This window comes from Motacilla alba, chromosome Z, assembly GCF_015832195.1.
Source record: "Motacilla alba alba isolate MOTALB_02 chromosome Z, Motacilla_alba_V1.0_pri, whole genome shotgun sequence".
Taxonomy (NCBI): domain Eukaryota; kingdom Metazoa; phylum Chordata; class Aves; order Passeriformes; family Motacillidae; genus Motacilla; species Motacilla alba.
This window is the reverse complement of record NC_052046.1, coordinates 71034314-71055827: the sequence shown is the minus strand read 5'-3', so window position 1 is coordinate 71055827 and position 21514 is coordinate 71034314. Positions and strand designations below refer to the sequence as shown.

The window sequence follows — 21514 nt, the reverse complement described above, 5'->3', positions numbered from 1 at the left end:
CCCACCACCACCACCACCACCACCAGCACCTCCTCCTCTTCTCCTCCTCCATGCAAGAGCAAGAGACTTCTCTCTCAAACAAAACACCCCGCTCTCGCTCCCCTCTCTTCTCTTTTTTTTTTTTCCTTCCTTTCTTTCTTCCTCCTTCCTCCGTTGACCGAATGAATGGATTTCAGAGGAAGGTGGTGGAAAGAAAGACAGACATAAAAGACCAAACAAAATAACAGACGCACAGACACACACACAACAGAGAGAGACACACACACCACACACACACACAAACGAGAGATGATCTCTCCAATGCCAAACCAGAGATGGGTTTTAATTGCAAGAACTTACAGGAGCGTCCCGGCACTGCTGCTCTTGCTGCTGCCTCCTCTCCTCTCCTCTTCCTCTCTGCCTAGCTCTTCTTGTTATTGTTGTGGAAGTTGTTTTGTGAGTCTCATGTGCTCCTTGCCAGGTCTCAGCAATGGAGGATCGCCATCTTTCCCTGCTTTTCCCCCCCTCTCTCTCTCTCCCTCTCCCTCTCTCTCTCTCTCCTTCACTGGTTTGCTGCAGCTGCAGATGACCTGAGATATCCGTCTCTCTCTCTCTCTCTCTCTCACCCTCTGTGTCTCTCTCTGAATAATGAGCAACCAGAGGGAGAGAGAGAAAGAAGACAATCTCCTCTCCTACCACACAAAACGCAAGAGCACCAGGGGGTGCAAGAATCCTTTCTAACAACAACAACAACGTGTAGGGGAAGAGGAGGAAAAAGAGAAAGAAAAGAGAAGAAAAGAGAGGAGGAAAAGGCAAGAAGAAAGAGGAGGGAGGTGGAAGAGGAGGGGGGAAAGCAAGCAAGCGAGAGAGATCCAGCAGGCAGACAGATGGAGGAGAAGATGGTAGTGATAGAGGAGGAGGTGTTGAAGATGAAGGAGATTAAGAGGAGGAAGGTGGTAACAAAAAGTTAAGGTTTGGGACACTGAATCACTCACAGGCCAGGGAGGAGGAGAAGAAGGGGGAAAGATCTGAAGATCTTCCCCTTCCAAGCTGTTGCCTTCACAAAGCTTCCTGTGCAGGAGCGCTCAGCAGCTCCTGCGATGCTGGGGGAGCCGCTCGGATGGAGCGCTCTGCTGGGTCATAGCTCTCTTCCAGCCATGACAAAAACCGGTTTCTGCATGCAGATCTGCCCCCGAGGTGATCCCTCAGACACATCCATCTAGAGGCTAATCTTCCCTGAGCAGGGTAAAGAACATAAATGGAGCTGGAGGTTGCAAAGTATAAAACCAGATCTACCACGTGGTTGGTTTTTAATCCCCCTTCCAGCTCGCATTTGATGTGGAGAAAGGACACTCGAATTGTCCATTTCTGGCACGTATTTTGAAGTCTACTCCTGGAAATAAAGACAGTCATCTCCAGGTTTTTTATTTCTCGCAAGCGTTTGGGAGAAAAGAGAGCTTGCACTACTATCACCAAAATCACTTCTACATTGGTGAAACGGGTTTTTTGGACGCAAAATAAAATAAATAATTCCACTTAAAATAACTTTTATGCCTCCCAACACCTAGTTGTCTGCCTCTTTGTGACTGATTATTTAAAACCGTGGAAACTAACGATCAAGGCTCACAAAGAAAGGTATCTGGGTGATGAAGGCAAGCAGACAAAGACAAAGCGGCTGTAGCCTGCATTTTTATTTAGTCTCGTTTCTATTAAGCATTGTCCTGAGCTCCTTCTTTTTGCTCGACACCCCCACCTCAGCGCACCCCCCCCCTCCCCTCCCCTCCAGTCTTTCCACAGCACCAGGTCAGATTCTTTCTGGGGTTATGTCTAGCGAGGAAAGGGGGATGGGGGTGGAGGGGCGGGAGGAATTAGGGTTTACGTGCAGACTCAGTAAATCAATACGCGGGAGTGAGGCAAAATCAATTTGAGCGAAAGGGCATGACTGGTATTGGAACATCAGTGGGGTTTCTCGAGCTCTCCAGCTCTGCAGTTTTGCATGGCTGGAAGAGGGACTAGAACCACGGAGCTCCGGTTCGGGTGGAGGGGGAGATTCTCCCCTGCTCCGAGGAAGTTTACATGTGAGTGGTGAACCTGAGGTGATCTCCTGGAAATTTTTGAGTTCAGGTTGTGCTGACTCTGGGAAAAGTCAGGCGTGTTAGAACTTCATTGTCTCTCTCAGCTCAGCTGAAGACCAAACTAACCAGGAGTACTAACCATAGCAATAAAATAAAATCAAGTGACGGAAATCGGTCGCCCAGGTAGTGGTCAAATATTAAACCCATGCATCCTCCGATCTTCCCATCCGCAAGAATGTCGTGAGTACAAAGCACACATGCAGGATCTCTCCCATTAAATCTTCCTTTTCTTTGAGCCGTGCAAGTTAATGACTAAACAGGAGAAAGATCTTCTCCCTCCTCCTCCTCCTCCTCCTCCTCCTCCTCCTCCTCTCCCCTCTTTCCGCTCCCCCCCCCCTCCACCCCAAACAAGTGCTGTGAGGAATGGGAGGAAGGATAATATCTGGGCAGAAGGAGCACTGTTGGATTTAGAGAATTCTTCTCAAGGAAAAGGAGAAAAAACACCAAAACTGAGGATTCCTACTAAGACTCCTGGTTTCATGCAGACAAACGGAGCGGACACCTCCTAAGAAGCTGATAAAAGAACATTAAGGAAAAGGGAGGGACTGTCTTTACGGCTGCCAGAATGTGCATGTGTTCTGCCTGCAATTTTCTATAAATCATCCCCATCGCAGGAACAGAGCGCCTGGGCTTTGCAATCTTTGACGTACCACCAACACCGAGACAGATAATTCACCTCTTTGTCTCTCAGCATTTTGAATTTAAAACCCAAGCAAACAAACAAACAAAAACAAAAGGGGGCAAAAAACAAAACACCAAACCTAAAAAAAAAATTAAAAACAAATTAAAAGAGAGCGAGAAAGAAAGACCAACCAACCCACAACCACAAAACACGTTGCTTCTGACCAGAAAGAAAGAAACTGGATCTTCATGGAGATAGTCTGGAAGTGTTTTCCCGCCCTATCCCCCCGGTCCTTGGGCGGGGGGGAGGGGGAGTCCCTCCCTCGCCGGTCCCGGGGGAGCCCCCCGAGCCCCCGGGGGGACCGCGGGGCTCCGGCGGGAGGAGCCCGGGGCTGGCGGAGGAACCGCGGCTCCGCGGGGCAGCGCTGAGGGGCACGGGGCGGGGGGCTTCTCCCCAGGGCTCCGGTGGTCCATAACTTCCTCCCGCAGGCTTGCTGCCATCCCCAGGGCGCTCCGAGCGCCCGCAGCGAGGTGGACACGCTGGGCTCTCAAGAAGCGGACACCAAAGGAAAGAGCAAGGGGGAGCTTTCCCGGAGACCCCCCCCCGAGCCCTCGGACCGCTGGTTTCGCTCAGGAACGGGCATTTGTGGCTGCCGAGAGGAGGGGGGCGAGCCCGGGGGGTGCAGGACCCTCCGCGGGTGGTGGGCGTGCGGGGGGACCCTCCTGGCGAGCCCCGCTGCCGCGCCCGGCAATAAAGGGGTTAATCTTGCCGACAGCCCCCTGGTCTTAATTACCGCGGCGGGTTAAGTGTCCCATTAAGGGCGATGAGGATAGTTTGCTCCTCTCTGGGTGCTGGCATTTGGGTCGCCAGGGGACGTCGCGCAGTGGCCAGGATGGCCCGGGGCTCCTGCGGGACGGAGCCCACACCGCCCCGCTCCCCGCCCGCGGGTGGGAAGCTAGAGGGGGATTTCAGCTTCTTTCCGTCTTCCCAGCAAAGGTGGTGTCCCACCGCCGTGTTGGTTTGAAGCCACAGTAGAAAGGATGGTCTTGGTTTTAAGTGAAAGAAATTAAGCCTTTGCTCATTTTTCTTCTGGTCGATGTTCCACCATGTAGCCGGGGGAACGAAAAGACAGGGGTGAGGGGGGAAAAACCCACAAAAAAAAAAAAACAAACCCCAAAACCAACCAAACAACTGTTGGTATTTCAACAAAGAACCAAACACAAACGTCTTTCCAGCCTCTTGGATTGACTGCATCTTTCCTCACCCAGAGATTCTGACCAGCCTGAGCTTGATCCCAAGCAATTCATCCCTCAGTCTGGGCTTGGCTGTTGTGCAAGGAGTCAGGTTTGCATGGTCGTGGCTGACACCTGCATCCTGTTCCTGCAGCCCATGGAGGATGCACAGAGAGCCCCAGGGCAGCAAGACCACAGGCAGAGGGGAGAGAAGACGGTGTGGGAAGATCAAGATGATGCTATTCTGAATTTCCTTTCCTCCTAGCCTATTCCCCCCAGCCAAAGCTGTTTCTCCACGGGGTCTAATTAGCTTTTTGGGCTGGCAAACTGGTACATTTCGCATGGACAGTGAACACAGCTGTAGTGAGCAGGAGACATCAGGAAAGCAATGTGGAAAATAAGACACTGAAAGCGCAATCTTTGTACGTAGTCAGCAGTGGAGCACTGTTGTTAATGTCCACTCACAGAACTGGAAGTGGCTTCTCTTTTTTCCATCCCAGATTTGGAAGAATTTCTTCTTCCTTTTCCTACAACAAGTTTGTATGAACTTCTCCTCTTCTTCACAGCTGTTTTATCCGACCAGAGCTAGGCTTCATAATCCTTATGCAAGAGGCAAGCAAGCATTGTACCAGCTCCCTGAACAACTAAATACCAGTCTGTCTGTAGAATATTATGTTCTCCAGCTCTTGAGAGAATTTCACTTTCCTGTCTAAAAAAGATTAGTAATGTGCTGATCTGACTTTTACCCTGGTAACTCTGATGTTTTTTTAACCTCTAAGAGTTTCCTTATTGGAAGAGCACTTTGAGGAGAAGTTAGTTGTCTGGAAGTGCTGAAATCTTGTTCTGATCTATGAAAGACAAGGGACATCATCTCATCAAGAAAATTTTCTTTAAGCAAGTACTCTTATAGACGGCAGCGTATTCAAAAAGGTTTACATGTAAATAGTGCAAATCTAGGCTCTTAAGAACTCTTCAGAAAATTCTCCTATTAAGACATAAAACTTTCAACCTCCTAACAAAATTTGAAATGCTTTTCTTTTAACCTGGCAGAGCTCAGACTGGGATCTCCAAGAGCAAGCTCTTCACGGTGAGATCACTTTGTCTGCAAGCACACCCTAGAATGTAGTACACATGTTGAAAACCCATAGAAATTTGTATTTTTATGCTGCTGAGAATGCTTAAGAGAAGTGCGCTGGTGAGGGCCATGCTGGGTATTGGAAGTCACTTCCTTCTCTGATAGATGCACAAGTGGCAATTATTAGAAATAGAGGTTTTGCTCCCTTGAGGAAGCTGAATCTTTAGCAGTTGAAATGCTTGAGTAAACTCACAGTTGGGTTTTTATACCTGCCCCCAGTGTTCCTCAGAAACTCTTCACTAGGACCACGACTCAAGAAATCACTTTGCAAAGAGAACCAGTCCTTCTCCAAAACCTTTCAATTGAGGTGTGAGACAAGAATAATGGATGTGTGTGGTGTTGGCAGGCTGTGGTAGACCGCAAGGTGGGTTTGGTGGGTACCGCAGGTCACACTTCCCCAGCCTCAGAACATGCCTAAGAGTGCAGGCAGCAGAAAAACTTGTGTTTAGAGACCAGTGAAACTTGCAGTAGAGTTAATGAGAAAGAATTCCTCCAGTGTTAAAATTAACTGGGTTGGAACCAAACTAAACACATCCGTTAGTCACTAAAACATGAACCACAAATGGCCCTAGATCTTCATTAAGTAATTTGTCGGCGTGCATCCACTCTTCAATGATAAGTTTGATTTAATAAAATAATAGAATGCAGTCTAGTCGAAAGGATGTTTTATCCACCACTAGAATACAAGCAACAAACTGACTTTGCAAAAAATCTGCAGTTACCATAACAAGGATTTCTGAGCAACTAAAGGCACATCCTGCCTTCACTTACTGCTAAAAAGCAGTGACCATGAAGCTTAATCAAATTCACTTTTTTTTTTTTTTTTCACTTTTGAAATCTTTAGAAACAAAATATTCTTTGCTGTAGGTGCAAATTAAGTTTTATGAAATTCGGTCCTTCAAAATACACAGCTGGATTTCATTTACCTTCAGCATGGCTTTAGATGGAGTCAATGAGATTGAAACTGCAGTCATTTTACATCATCTGACCTTTGGACGATGACAAGAGTCTGCTGGTTGGGATATGGTATCGCAATATTGCATTATGCTCACTGCTAAGAAGACTTCAGGAGAGAAATATTTTGATTTTGTCTTCATAGGAGAGAGGTACTGAGTGATTTGTGAAATGATTTTGAATTTATGGGTTAGATACAAATGGTTTCTGGCTATATTTACTGGTCATTTTTCAGAGAGTGCCCCCCTCATCGTGTATTTTACTAGATGTATGCAATTCAATACAAATCTGTTTTTGCTTGTACACCCTTGAGAAAAGCATTTCCTTTTTTTTTTTTTTCCCCCAAGACCTAAACGCAACCCTTGCATCTCTTGATATGTCTGTCTAACACCTCAGTATTTTTAAAACTTAAGCTCTCAAATACTAGCCAATATTTTTTACTCTGTGGGTCCTAACCAACCTGTATAATATACAGCCTCCAAAATGCTTGAGCTCCCCTTCCTAGCTGGTTTTTCTGATACCTAATTTTTCTAGACACACCATAAAATTGATCAAGGCCATCTCTGGCCTTTGTAGGGAAGTACCTGCTACCACAGAATAATCTGTCTGGTATATGCAGTTTGATGACATTTTTATTGATACATTACAAAGTTAGCCCAAGTTTCTTCTTTTGAAGCAACTCCAGCAGGTATTTTCCTTGCCTATGGAAGGATTTCAGGCGTAGTTGATTTCCCATCTTGCATGCCTTTGAAGATATAAAAAGGAAACAATGTATTTTATCTTCTACTTTTTTGAAATACTTCGGTTTATAGTTTGTTTCCTAATGAAGTTGTTTCTTCGTCAGCTTTTGCTGAAGTCCCAGCGGTGCCTGTGGGTCAATTCCAGTTCGTTTTCCCGGGGAGCAGAGGGATGCACACTGCAGAAAGTGGAGCATTGCTGAAGCGCCTGCCAAAGCTCTATTCTTCTAATAATGCCATTTGTTTTGGGCACACCTTTCCTCTCTCTGAGCTTGTCACTGCCGCTGCTGCTCTGGAGAGGTTTTGACAAAATCCCTCTGAAGATTTTGCTCAGGGTTTTAAATCTATGACCAGCACAAAGCCAAGGTCTTCCTCATCCATTTGCTGGCCATTCATCTCTGTTAAAACATTGAATTTTCTCTAATCCCATGTATTTATGGCACTTTTAATTTTTTTCCCCCTATTCCACATCTCCAAATGATCAGCCAAATCCTCAGCTGATGCAATTTGGCTGGCTTCATTGACTCCAATGGATAAACTGCTAATTTAAACCTTCTGCTTGGCTCATTCTTGCATCTAATTGGGTTAATAATCTTTACCAATTCCTTTCAGTAATTTAGAGATTTCTCTTTTTTTCTTGTAGGCATCATGTATTGAAATTATGTGTTTCTCTCCATTGGTGTTTTATCTGTGATACAGTGATAGCTCATCAAGTCTTAGCCTGTTTTAAGAATTACATTTCTTTTCTGCTCCCCTTTCTGATCTCTCCAGAGTTATTGTCTCCTAATGCCCACCCTGACCTCCTTTATTTTAAACCACACTTTTTGCTGAGTTTCTCTCTGCATTAATGCTGTATTTCAAAGGAGCCCTTCTTCTGCAGCATCTCACCTATAGTCGTGTTGTGACAATTACGTAGAGGGCATTTTTTTCCAGTTTTTATCTTCACAGCTGTTGTGTTCTCCAGAATAATTGAAGATGCACCATTTGTGGTGTGAGTTCATATTTCCAGTGATTGCATTGCAGACTGATCTAGTCAGGGATAGCCAATCCTGTTGTCATGAAATGTAACCTCATCTTTAAGGAGACTGGTGCTACATTGCATATTAAAAAGAAAAAGAACCAAAACCTAAAAAAACCCAAAAATTCAAATATATTTCATAACTTATGGATATCCTTACCTGTCTTGTGACTTCACATAGTAATGTTTTTACACTAACATATGGAAACAGCTGAGTACATTTTGCTTCCTTTTTTTCCAGCACAAAAAATATCAGGATTTTCCAGCTCTTTTATGGAAACCCAGGCTTTTGAGGTGACTGGGTGGATCCCATTAACAGGGAGAAGGTAGGACAAAAGAAAGATGCAGAAAAGAACACAAAAGAAAGTCCATAAATAGTACCGGCACACTTGGAAAAAATCCTCACCTATAATTGCAAAAATATTTCAGCATCCCATTCTGTCTTCAGAAAGGTAACAATTATTTATACATATCAGTCTCTGTGTAAATGCCACCTGTCCAATCAATATATTAATATTTGAATTAATTTCAAAAGAAGATGGCAGAAAAAAAAAAAGCCATCATTTCCTCAGTAATGAACTAATTTATCTGAAAATCTGACAACTGCAAGTGGGTGGTACTCCTTTCGGTGTAGTCTTTCAAAAGATGTAGCTGCAATCAAGCTGGTACTTATTATTCTAATAGTAAAACATGCCGAGCATCAAAACTTGACATGGAATGTAATGAGAAGTGATATAATTGAGCAGAGATTTAGCAGATATGTTCGTTATGTTATTGTGAGAGTGATTTCTGCTCTGGGTCTTGAAAGGTTTATGCGCACACTGGGAAGGGGAGGGAAGGGAAGGGAAGGGAAGGGAAGGGAAGGGAAGGGAAGGGAAGGGAAGGGAAGGGAAGGGAAGGGAAGGGAAGGGAAGGGAAGGGAAGGGAAGGGAAGGGAAGGGAAGGGAAGGGAAGGGAAGGGAAGGGAAGGGAAGGGAAGGGAAGGGAAGGGAAGGGTCCAAAAAGGGAAAAGAAAAATAAGGATTCAAATTTGACTTGATTGCAAGTAGTAACCAGAGAAGGGGATTCAGGAGAAGGCTGAGATGTAGCTGGAATTGCATGTTGATGCTTAGTGGAGGTATCTGGGACAGATTGAAAGGGACATAGTGGATGTTGGGAAATGCACCAGCAAAGGCAAAGTTTTTTCAGAACAACCACAAAGAAACTAGTAGCTTCATGGAAAACACTGAGGGTTCATGTTTTGGATAGAAAAGGTGAGAGCAATATCAAGTTTGCAGCTCTTCAGAAGGAAAACTAGGTAAACTACATGTGCCAGGGGATATAGTCAGGTTTAGTCTGCAGCCAGTTAGCTCCAGTTCAATTGGGTGTGCACTGAAAATTGCTCCCTGTCTCTAGACTGGGTTATCATACTTGTTGCTGCTTGCCTGTTCTGTTCTCAGTGGGTTTTTTTTTTTTTTTTGCTGCAGGTGCTGTTGCCTGTGGAAGCTTCTCCCTGGTGCCTGGTCATTCTCAAAAGTCCAAGTGTGCATGTTGTATAACATGTTTCTAGTCATTGTGACTGCAAAATTAAATTCTGGTAAATGTGCCTCAAACACAGCTGATGCAGGTACTTCTGAGTCTGCAGAGAGCCTGGAGCAATAGCTCCAAGAGGTTTGGACCTTCTCATTCATCTCAGTATGTTCTTAAATTGTCATTCTTCACATTCTTCTAATTTAAACATCAGCTTTAGAGCTGGGCTCACATGTTTAACTGTTTCCCTTTTGATCATTTCATAGAAGCCCTCTGAAGTTTTTATTCCCTAATTTCAAAGTGTTTCTTGTGCCTTCCAGGTGAGAAAGTCCAGAGCTACAGAGATATCTATTTTCCCTCTTGACAACTTTCAAGCTGCAAATGGGAATTTCCAGTGCAAGAACCCATGGCATACTAGAAAAAAAGCATAGAGACTCCAACAAATTAATTGGTTTGCCTACCTACTTAATTGTCCCTGGGATTAATGTAGTGAGTGATTAATTGCCTTCATAGCCAGTTACTCACGGGTTTCAGTGTCTTCACTGTAAAATCAAGCTGCCATGTAATTTCACAGCAACAAGAACCCTTTGGCACACCAACTCAGGTGTGGTTTGCTGGTGAGGAGCTCAAAATGTCTCAATTCACTCTTGATCTTGCAGTCACTCCTGGGGTTGCAGGGCTGGTGTTTGCCAGTTTTGTTCCACCAAACCCTACCAGATTGTGCTGATCAATTCACAGCAGCTCGGTGCTCCACGAGTTTATTCAAACATCCATCCTCCTCTACTGCTAAGTCCTTAAGTTAAACAATTGCTCTTTGTCCCTTGGCACTGGAGGACAGCAGAGGAGGTGTGAATCACAGGAGGTGGACGCTTGGCATTCCTGGTCAGTGTGCAGCTCCTGTCTCAATGTTCAGCAGCAGAAGGAGCCCAGTTTCCCAGCTGACCTCTTCATCTGCCGTGAGCTGTTTTACCTTGGTCTTCCCCAGCAAGCAGGAGTGAAAGCCATCCTCAGACTAAGCTCTGAGATAGCCACAGTTTTTAGCCTGATGGGTAAGCCCAGCCAGCTTTGTGCTTTCCCTCTCTCATAAGGATTTCTTTGCCTTGCTAAGGTCTCATCTGCGTCAGGAAATGGACTAGCCAAGCTCTTGCAGCATCATTATTTCAGTGTAACCAGTCCATTTCCTGTGTAGACAAGGCCTTAAGACTAATCTTCTTGCCTGACACACAACCCCAGTTGCAGAAGCCTTGGAACATGTTTTGGAGTCTCATTTCACTCCTAGATTATGAAGCCTGCCAAACCTTTTCATTTTGTTCGAGGCTTCCTGCCATTTCAGCAATGGAACCCATCTGATTCCAGATCTTTTGCCCACCAGCCAAGGAGTTTCAGCCAAGCCACATACATCCTGCCACCAGGATGCTCCTACTGTGCCAAGCTCAAAATCCTCCTCAGTTCTTCTGTCCATGGATATCTAACCTTGTTCAAACAGTAATGACTTGAGGAGTGGACATTCTGAGGCCAGAATGCAGGTTTGGAGGTCTATTATTTTTCCTCATTGCTAATTTTCACAAATGGATACAGAGGAACCTGCTCCTGGAGAGTTCTGTGATCTAAAGACGCCAATACTCTCCACTGTCTCTAATGTTGCCTTGCAAAATCAAGAAATTCCATTTTTCCTATTCAATCCTTTTCGCAGTTTAACCATCAAACACTGATTTTTTCATCAACTTACCTCTGTGAAAATAGCAGGCAAAGATGACGTTTTTCTTCTGCAGTCCTTGTTTCATGGTTTTCTACATCCCATTATTCTTGCTTTAAGTTATTTTATGCATTATTAAATTATATGAAAAAACCCCAAAACACCAGAACACCTAAGAGATTTGCAGTGATGCAGATAGATGTATCTTATGAAGACACTTAAGTGTAAGTACACACCACAGGGTGAGTAGGTTTTTTTGCATTTTGTAGTTTTCAGTTTTAATAAGTCTCACACACTATTCCTAATTTTCTTTCTTTTTTTTTTTTTTTTTTTTTAAATTAGATTCCAAGCCAGACCAGCAAGAGCAAGCTTATATGGAGGTTTTAGCATTGTGGGAATGCACTATAAAAAGAAGATTGCGGCAGACACAAAAGTTTCACTGTATAGCAGTAATTCTTCTCCTCGCTGTGTAAAATTCAACGGTACAAAAGAATCCCACTGGCTGAATGCTCTCAGGTAGGAAGTGCAGTAACTCCTGCTCATCCCTTTACTGGAGGAAAGAAAAAAAAAAAAAATCAGTCACCACATCAAGATCCCAGTCCTGGTTGTTTTCCTCACAATTTCGACCTCACTTCAGCCCAGTTTTGTCAGGGCCTTCTGCTTACCTAAAATCCTCTAAAATCTAAAATATCTCCAGTACCTGTCAGCCAGGTCTGTCCTCTCTCATTTGTCCCATCCCTTGGGGACCACGCTGAGGAGCAGCGTTCCCGTGTCCTTCCCAAGGATCTGCTCTCCAGCAGGACTGGCTGTCCCCAGGGCCCCAGAGTGTCGCCACATTTTTCTTCACAGAGAAAAGCAAAGCACATCTTCCCAAAAAATTTCTAAAATTCACATTCTCTGAACCTCAAAAAACCAAAAAAAACCCAACAATTATTGTCTCATTTACTACAAAATATTTATTCAGAAATAAAATACACAAATAAAATGTATTTTATAATGTATTTTATTTCAATAAAATACATTCTATTTAATATTTATTCACAAATAAAATACATATTAAAATGTTTATTTTTATAAACATTTTATTTTATTCACCAATAAAATACATTATAAAAATTATTTACCTTAAAAATTAATAATTTAATTCTAATAAAATATTTTAATTTAATAACCAACTAAATCCATATATATATATATAACAAGACTGTCAACTGACAATCACAAAATACTGTGCAATGAAGTACAATTAAATACTTAACAAATTCAATTATAATATAATATCCTAAATATTATATAATATCCTAAATATAATATCCTAAATAATATAGTAATATAATATAATATAGTATAATATAATATAGTATAATATAATATAATATAATATAATATAATATAATATAATATAATATAATATAATATAATATAATAATTAACCTTTTAATAAAATAAAATCCTCTTCATCATTCCTCTCCTTCATCAAAATCAAAAATATCTACAATACCAGAGGGACACTTGTATCTCCACTGGGATGTCTCCCTACATCCAGCCACGCCTTTCATCCTGCTTTACCAGCCCTCCTCAGCTCATTTCTCTCCACTGAGCACTCGAGGTTGAGATCAGGGCTGGGAAGGGCCTTGGAGACCAAAGATGTGACCTGGAACAAAGTGTTGGAACCAAATGCTGTACAGATGAGGAAATGTGTGTCTAGAGGGCCATCTAATTTTTTCCTGTCTCAAAAAAAAAAAAAAAAAAAAAAGGTGTTTGTGAAAGGTTAAAAAAAAGTGCTTGGATTTTGAAATGTGAATGCTGTTATCTTGTTCTTTGGTTTATTAAGAAATGTTCTTGCAAGTGAGGACAAAAATCAAATTAATCCCATTCCCTGCCACTAGTGACTCTTTTCCCTGAGGTCTTGGGAGCATAAATCATTTCCTATCCTCTCCTTTTCTCTGGATCATAAGAGAACAAGATGCAATAGCTTTCAATTGATCTTCCTGAGAAGCATGGATGTATTGTGTCACCTCAGCCATGCAATGGAACACAATTAAACTTATTCTAAAGTATTAAAAAACACACCACAGAAGGTCACCAATTAATCCAGGCACTTCTTACTTCAGGTTTCTTTTTGTTAATCAGTGTGTTATTTTAATGGCCACTAAGTAAAGTTGTCAAGAAAACAAACTTCTAAATTCAAGAGATGCTTGATATTTTGAATTTTCTTTTTAGTTCTATTCAGAAGTGGAAGTAGAAAACTCTCATGACTATTTCACCGTATTTTAATTTAATTACTCGTTTTCTGATTAAAAATTACCAAGACATAACAGTAGCATTTTGGTAAAATAAACCAGTAGCTTTTGGTAAAAGCATTTGGTATAACTCCAGTTGTAAAGTTCTAACTTTCTGTATAACTTCTGTATAACTGTATACAGAAAATTGGTATCTGAAAAATAATTTTAATAATTATTTTGTTCTTCCATGTATTGTTCTAGAAGTAAGGGCTAAATGAATTCCAATTGAGCCAACTTTTAAAATAATTAATTGTCAATATATAAATGGTATCCCAATAACTTATTGATAGCTGGAGAGGTTTAAAAAATTAGTCTTCTCTAACAGAGGCTTGAATGAAAGAGTAGTTGTACTGAAATATATTAATATTTTATAATTCTTTTTGTGAATACAGTGAAAGTAATTTGAAGACTGCTAAAACAGGAATTTATGACAGTTTTATCACCACAATTTAGAAGTTATTGGCATCCTAGATTAAACAGATCCATTCCATAGTCTAGGAATTTGGCAAAATTATAACCACAGTCATTGAGATTTGCAGAAAAATTTAAGTGGAATCCATTCGTTTTGGCAAATTTTGTAGAATTTGTCTTTGCATTCCAGTCATCTGAACAGTATTCAACGCAAAAGTGAAGCAAGCATCTCTAAAAATGTTGGGTAGGAATGGCAGACACTAAAGACTAGTACTGAACTAGAGTTTCTCAGGCAAGTGTTATCAGAACAGCACCAATATATTAACCAGTGCATTCAAAAATATTGAGAAGAGTGCAGCAGGAGGGTGAACAAACCAAAGTTTGAAAGACCATGGTAGATCTGTAATAGAGGTGGAGCAACAGAAGGCTTTCAATGCCTGCATTGCCTGGAGAAAATATGCAGTTTACAGGGGAAGGAAGTGCCCATGCTCAGTTTAAGGCACAGGTGGGTTTGGCTGAGTGAAGAAGGAAAGGAATAACTAGGAATTATTCTAAATCTGGCATCCACGAGCATGTCCCAAGGCAAATAGGGGCACTGCTGGTGGATGCAGCTGCACTGATTTCTGCACAAATGCCTCACACCCAGCTCCCATCCTTCAGCAATTGGTGGGGCTGGGTGCAGGAGGCGTGCTGGAAATTGAGTGGCCAGATATAGGAAACAATTTGTGGGAAAATGAATGCTAGTCAGATTTGATCAGTCTGGAAGCCACGTTTCATAAATGGCCAAGTGTCCTGAGCTGCAGCCTCGTCCTGTTTCCACTCAAGAGTTTTTTCAGCCCTGTCACTTTCTCACCCCCGCTTCGCTGGGGAGGGGAAGTCGGTGTAACAACAGCAAATATTGCTTGAGGAGGACATTTCTGCCTCACTGTGTGTGTATATTCCTCGTTGCTGAAGGCAAAGTGAGGTTTTCCTTGAAGATCAAAGACTTCCTGTAGTGAGATCGGTATCTAAAAAAGACTTCATATACATGATGAGCTTGCACCTTTCTGATTCATTCCTGCAGCTGGGGAGCTGCGCTGCTCACTACCATATGAGCAATGTGTGCCACCACTCATTAGTGTGTTCCACTCAAATTAATGCAAACCTCCCCACCAACCACAACAGGGCTTGAGGGCATCTCCTCTTCCTTGCTCCGAGTGGTGCTTCCCTCTGGATGTAGTCCCACCATCCTCATCCTTGCCAGCAGCTTCTGCCACCTCTTCCTCAGCTCAGGCACTGGCTTTTTTCTCTCTGCAAGCACAGGAGAAGAGCGGAGAAGGAGGAACACCCGTGCATCCTTGGTTTTCAGTGTGGCTGTAACTTTACAGGCAGGGGAAGGATGCTTCCCCTTGCTCCTCCTCCAAAACCCTGCTTCTGGTCTCATCTAGCAAGGCCATGCTGTAGCACAAAAAGCAGTCTGTTGCACTCACTGCTAGGCTTTTTTCTTTTTTTTTTTTTTTCTTCATCTTCAGATGGTCCTTTTCAAAGGACTAGTCCCTTCCTGCCACACATCTAAACAAACAGAGAGAAAAAAACCAAAAAACGTGTTTCCATCTAGGTATGCTTGCACTGTCCTCTTTTATGGAAGAATAGGTCAGTCCTTCAGCCCAGAAAGGATTTTGAGGAGGGGAACCCACGGGGCCTCAATCAGCTTTCCCTTTGTTTTCCAAGGTAATAAGTGCCCTTCATGGCTGCAGAGCACAGTGGGTCCCCACCCTGCACACTCGCTGAACAGAGCAGAGCATCTTGTCGGGGCTTGGGGCCGCGCTAAGAAATGGCCTTATACAGACAATTGCAAACTGCACCGCTGTTTAAAAGGGAAACTGGGCCCCTTTGAAACTGCCCTGGCTCATGCAAACACACAAGCATGTGTGTGTGTGGAGGCTGCATGCATGGGAACACAGAGAACTGTGTGAGCAGGATTCCTGCGAGCCCAAACAGCCTGTTGGAAAAGGGCAAGAGAGCCACAGGAGCACCACAGACCTTAGCCGGCTTGCTCAGCCCCACTGGAAATGCTCAGAGACCCAGGTGATGCTCACAGTACCAGCCCCAAGCAGAAAAGAACAGAAAGCTTCTTCAACCAGTCCAAGTGAGTTGATTTTGGCTGAGCTTCTGTAGAACATTTGATAAAGTCAAAGTTTTGGCAAGCTTCAGGCTCCTCAATCCGAGCTCAATATAGTGAGGATTGTTCCACAGAAATGAAGGGATTGCCTGTTCTATTTTGGCCAAATAGTTTGCAGGGTTGAGTATTAGTAGCACCGTGACTGTCATCCTCATGGTGTTAACTCCCCCAGAGGCCCTCAGATTCCTCTGTGTTTTGGGCTTCCACTGCACAGGCAGCAGCCTGGTGGATTTTCCTCCTCTTGTTTAGATGTGTGCTCCATTTCATTCCCAATTAAACCTGCTTTGCAGGGGGGTTTGTGGAGGTGGTGGCATCCACACCTGGCCAGAGCTGAAAATCTGAGCTGAAGTAAAAGTGGACGACTGGACCAGGTGCTGCTCTCCGACACCACTTTCAAAATTTTCAGTTTCAAAGCTCTGTTCTGGGGTGCAGCACGTCAGGTGTTTTCGGATGGAGTTACTGGCCCTGTGAGCCAGCTGCTGTTCAAAATATGAGATTGGATTAGAAGCCCCTTCTGGACATGCGTGACACTAGGCACAGGGGCAATTACACAACCAAATTCTCACAGCATGCAGTAATGCATTCAGTTTTGTAGAGGCTTACCTTATTTTGTTTTTTTTTCAGAATGTGGAGTGGTATACAGCAAAAGATCTCTCTGTGGCTGTTCTGACCTCGTATTCCTTCCTCAAGCATCTGCTCTTGGTCATTGTCAGAGATGGGATCAATCTGACCTGACATGACAAACTCTGCATACCTCAGGTAATTGCATATTTTCTTTTTTCTTCTGCTTGACAATGCTGGTGAATAGTCGAGTAGGATGGAGCCTTGATTTTGCCTGGTGCTGTTAAATAAATAATATTAGTGAAGAAGAATGGAGTGGATTAAATTCAAGAGTCTTGGCACTACAACATCTCTATAGCATCACTTTCTACATTAGGAGCACAACAGACATGCAAAAAATGAAGTATATGTTAAGGTAAGCCAGTGTAGACCTCAATTTTCCACAGAAGTTACACAGGCTCTCTGATGCCTTGCTTTTTATTTAATCAGGAGTGATAATTTTATTTTATTTTATTTTATTTTATTTTATTTTATTTCTATTTTATTTTATTTTATTTTATTTTATTTATTTTATTTTATTTTATTTTATTTTAATGTAATTTAATTTAAGTTTATTTATCTTACCGGTCAGCTAACAAGCCTTTCAGAGGAGGAATCTGATGGAAACACAAACCACCCGAGCCGGTTGTGGGCACACTGGCAGCGCTGTGGGGAGCACAGATCTCCATTTTTGTCCCCAAAATCCTTGCCCAGGAGGTAGCAGTGTGGTGACAGTGGTTTCAGTGGAGCTGGGTTGCCTCTCCCCTGCAGGATTCCAGGTGTGTGCAGGCACTCATGCCAGAAATGTACAATAATTTGTGATTCCAGAAAGTTCCATGCAGTGAAGGCTGTATTTGCATGTCTTCCCCTTCCCTATAGATTAGGTGTGGAACTCTGGATGTAAAGGACTGAAGGCTTGACTGCTTTGCCTTTCACACAAAAGTCGTGTTATGGAGATTTTTTAGGTCCTTCTTCAGTTTTTGATGAATTTATAGTGTCCCATGTTAACTACTAGACTGTCATTTTCATTAGTGACTTTTTAATAAAAAGTGGAAATTCTACAAGTTTAAATTGTTCGCATGAAGTGACCACTGAAGTCTAAACTTGTCAATCTTTGTTTGCTATATTACAAATTTTCTCTATTTTTCATTAAAAGTTACCCTTTTCTGAAAGAAAAGTGAAATATATTGTCTGTGATTGTTTTTTTCACTAGTTAAAATAAAAAAATATATTAATAGTTACACTATAAATACATTTAAGACTTGAAATGTAAATATTCAGGAAAAAAAAAAAAGAGGTTTCAGCTTTTCATTCATGAACACCACAGAACTAAACAAGACTATCCACATGCTTTATTTATTCTCATATTACCCAGTTGGACAGTGGGGCATGAAAATGTGAAGCATATATTTTGCATATCCTGTATTAGCAGAGGCATCTCATGTATCATGGAGAAGTTCTGTATGTCTTTAAAAGAACAAATCCTGTGGAGAGGTAGCTGGGTGAGAGGTGTAGTAGAAAAACCAAAAAAAAAAATGAAGTGCCAAGGGTGTAAGTGGAGAAATGCTTGGATGGAGTGGTAAAAGTGTATGAGAACAGAAGCCTGAACCAGAGAAAAAGGATTTAAAGCTCCCTTATGCCCTCAAGATAACTCTCTTAATGAAGAAAAAGTCCTCCATGAGTGGCAGAAATAATGAATTTTGGTTTTCAGCATCTCTTTCTTATGTGCTTTTTCCCATCTCTAATAAAGGGTGAGGTTATTAGCCACTCTCAGGGAAAGAAAAAGGAAACATCATACGCTCAATTATACGAGTGGTTTCTCACTGGAAAATAAAAAAAAGGGCTGAAGCTGCTGCCCAAGGAGAGCAGAGCCAAAGCTAAGAGCACCCAGGAACCAGATAAAACAGGTAAAATTCTGCCCTGCTGGTGTGGATGGCAGAGCTTTCCTTGACTTCACAGTGCTGGGCTTTCCCCCCCAGTTTTTGTATGCTCAAGGTAAACAGGTCTTTTTCTTCTCCATCGAGGTAAGATATGAAATTTTTACTACTAACCCTTTGGTTCTCCATTAGCCAAGATTTTCTGGCTTGCTGGGGGTGATAAAATAAACCTAAATTTACAAAGTGCCCCAGCTATGAGGCTGGGCGAGGACACCAGCTGTATCTGAGGGTGAAATATCTGAAGACTGCAGTGCTGCAGGAGAGGCTTAGCACATCGACTTTTCTGTTAAAAAAAAAAAAAAAAAAAAAGAAAAAAAAATAGTACTTCTGATGATGCAGTGATAAAGCTAACATGGTTATGAAGGCAAGTGACTGCAGACTTTCCAAGCTTAAGGATTAAGGTTTTAGGTTAAGCAGTCCTTCTGGACAGAAAGGGGGAAGGATTAAAAATCAGAAGGAAGATCAGCTGTCTCTGTTCATAATATGGGCGATAGGTAAATTGGAAAAAACGCTGTTGAAATATTTTGCCTTTGGAACTTCAGGGTGAAATGCACATGCAAGGCCACACAGCAAAGGGTGAGTCCTCACAGGTTAAATCCCAGCTGTGTGATAAGGAGTTTTCACATGGCATGGGGCTAATCTGTTCACAGCAGTGATGCAGATGATCCCATGGCCTGTTTGTTTTCTCTTTTGTTTTCTTTTTTATTTTTTTCCCCTTTGGGATAGTAGACTAGCATAATCCACAGATATGAATCTGCAAAACAAAAATTAAAGATCTCCTTCTGCTTCTCAATCAGTCAGGTGTATTCAGAGTTCCTCTCTAAGCTTCCAGCAAGGAAGCAAAGTTCCTTCAGAAGAGAAAGTGGAGGAAATCTGCCTGATAATTTATGCCACCACATTTTTCAGTGGTCAGAAGAGGACAAGTCAGGAATCTCTGTGGTGTGGGTGATTAACCATTCTTCTTTGTTCTGCTACATACACAAAGACAACATCCACCTGTTTTCTCTTAAACTTGGTTTGCAGAAACTTGAAATTTTTACAGAAACTGATTTTATTTCCTTCCTAGAATTTTAAAAGGTATATTTATGTTTCACATGCTTCCTTGGTGTACAGAAGGTGTTACAGAATGGGTTGGGGGGAAGCTGGGAGGTGTGAGACATCTTTCCTATCATCTCAAATATTTGCAGGGCTAGAAAAATCGATGTCATTTGCACAGTGTTATTGAGGAAAAAAAAAAAAGAACAAAAACCTAAAACTAGGACCATTTAAATTTCTGTATAAGACACAGTGAGCAAACTATGACTTTTGGGGAAAACCAGAATGCTACAAAAGGCTGAGTTACAATCAGCTCAGCAGAGGTCATAGCAGGTTGATCCAACAGCCATCCTCACTGAGGTCCCAGTTCCACACAGCATTTAAATGCATGCTTAATTTTAATCACAGACATAAGTCCTGCATGACCTTAATGTTAAGCACGTGCTCGAGTGAATTGCTGAAGTGCAGGTGGAGACGTGGTTTGGTGAGGGCTGGGAGCAAGAAGAAGAAAGAGCCCCTTGCTGTAGGTTCTCATCTGTGGGACTCAGGCAGGATCAAAGGCTGCAGTGTCAGTTCTGAGGCAGGAAATGTCCTCGCAACGCTGTGAAGCAGGCAACAGGGGTAAGCAATTTGTAATAAAAGTGTGGTAGGAGCTGGAAAACGTGGCCCACAGGTCAGCTGTGCACCCTCCTTCTCTCTGGGCTGTATCCCGGTGACACTTGCGTTCCACAAGGATTTTAGGAAATCATTGTGGTCAATATCTGATGACTTCAGTGGGAGAAATTCAACTCCTGCTCTGCTTATTTCGCAGAATGCAAGTCCACACACACCACTTGTTGATACAAGGTTGAATTTTACAGTCTGGTCCCTTTGCTGTCGTTCTTTTGATTTTAAGAATATTGTTCTCCTGATGCAAATGGAAAAGTCCACCTTCTAACTCATGATAGAAGGGGAGAGAATTTTTCCTGTAAGAACATCAGACCAATACCCCAAGGGTTAGGTTCCTCAGTCATATTCACTTGCCAGTAGTACTAAACTATTAAAAGTTTATTTATGCCTGGATTTTGCAGCTGTGCTGCTTCAAGAAAAAACTCTGGAATGGTCAGTGCCCCTTATTTACTTTTGTAGTTCTGTCAAATAAACTGAACCCAGGGTAGATGAGGAAACATCTTAGATGGGGTCCTAACGTCAGTACTGTATTCACTGAGCCAAATTCATTTTATACTTGTGCTTTGCCTTGTCAGGAGCACTCTGGTAGATGCACTGATTTTGGGCCAGCAAATGCATCAAATGGCCCAAGAAATCAGTGTATGAGAGCAACCATAATCAAAAATGTGGATTCTCCTAGTGCAGTGCCCAGACTGGCAAGTTTGGCCTCTCTGGACTCCTGGATGACTCTCCTAGGCAAACAACTCTGCTCCTCCACCCATACCTGGGGGGGAAAAAAGACTCTCTGTGTCTTATTTGTGAAAGCCAACATGGTAAGGGCTATGGTGAGCCCCATAAAACAAATATTTTAGCTTGAGGATGAAGGAGGATCAGCATGGTTCACAGTTCACCACTGTTTTGCTGTGATTCTGGCTGATGTGGCTGGCAGCACAGGGACTTCTTTATCAGTCCTGCTGTTTGGCCTCAGACAGAAAGCGTGTTCATGACTTGAGCAGATGTTTCTGCTTTTAGGAATCAGCCGTTTCCTCTTTTCCAGAAGCACATGCCAGCACAGTCAATATCTGGAAACCTGCTGCTTCACAGTAGGTCCAGAGTCTAAACTGGTACTTTACTAGAAAATGGTAATAAAGCAGTTTGAATTGCTTTTCATCCTTCATGCTCTTAATGGCTTTCAGGTTCATATGAGACCAATCAATTAATCCTGGTTCAGACCTAGAGGAATGGGATGTTTCCTACGCTCTGAACAGGAAAGAAACCCATAACAGAGATTACCAATCCACTTATTAAGACTTATGTTAGCAGTATAGTCTAACAGAGCCTCCAGCTGGGGTTGGGACTACAGATTTGCAATCTTGTAAATGCCTAATGTTCACTAGTCATATGCTAATTAATTGCTAAA

At 42.5% G+C, this 21514-nt stretch overlaps 1 protein-coding gene across 2 annotated transcripts in view; it reads right to left on the bottom strand.

Annotated features, from left to right (window-relative positions):
- Positions 1 to 1204, bottom strand: part of ZNF462 (zinc finger protein 462) — a 90026-nt gene extending 88822 nt beyond the window's left edge. Inside the window, exon 1 of one of the 2 annotated variants that reach the window (XM_038123573.1) lies at positions 975 to 1204. The gene's annotated coding sequence lies outside the window, so the exon portion shown is untranslated. Of the gene's footprint in view, positions 1 to 339; positions 946 to 974 lie in introns of those variants that run through there. The other variant, XM_038123569.1, reaches the window with a different exon arrangement.
- Positions 1205 to 21514: the final 20310 nt, after the last annotated feature.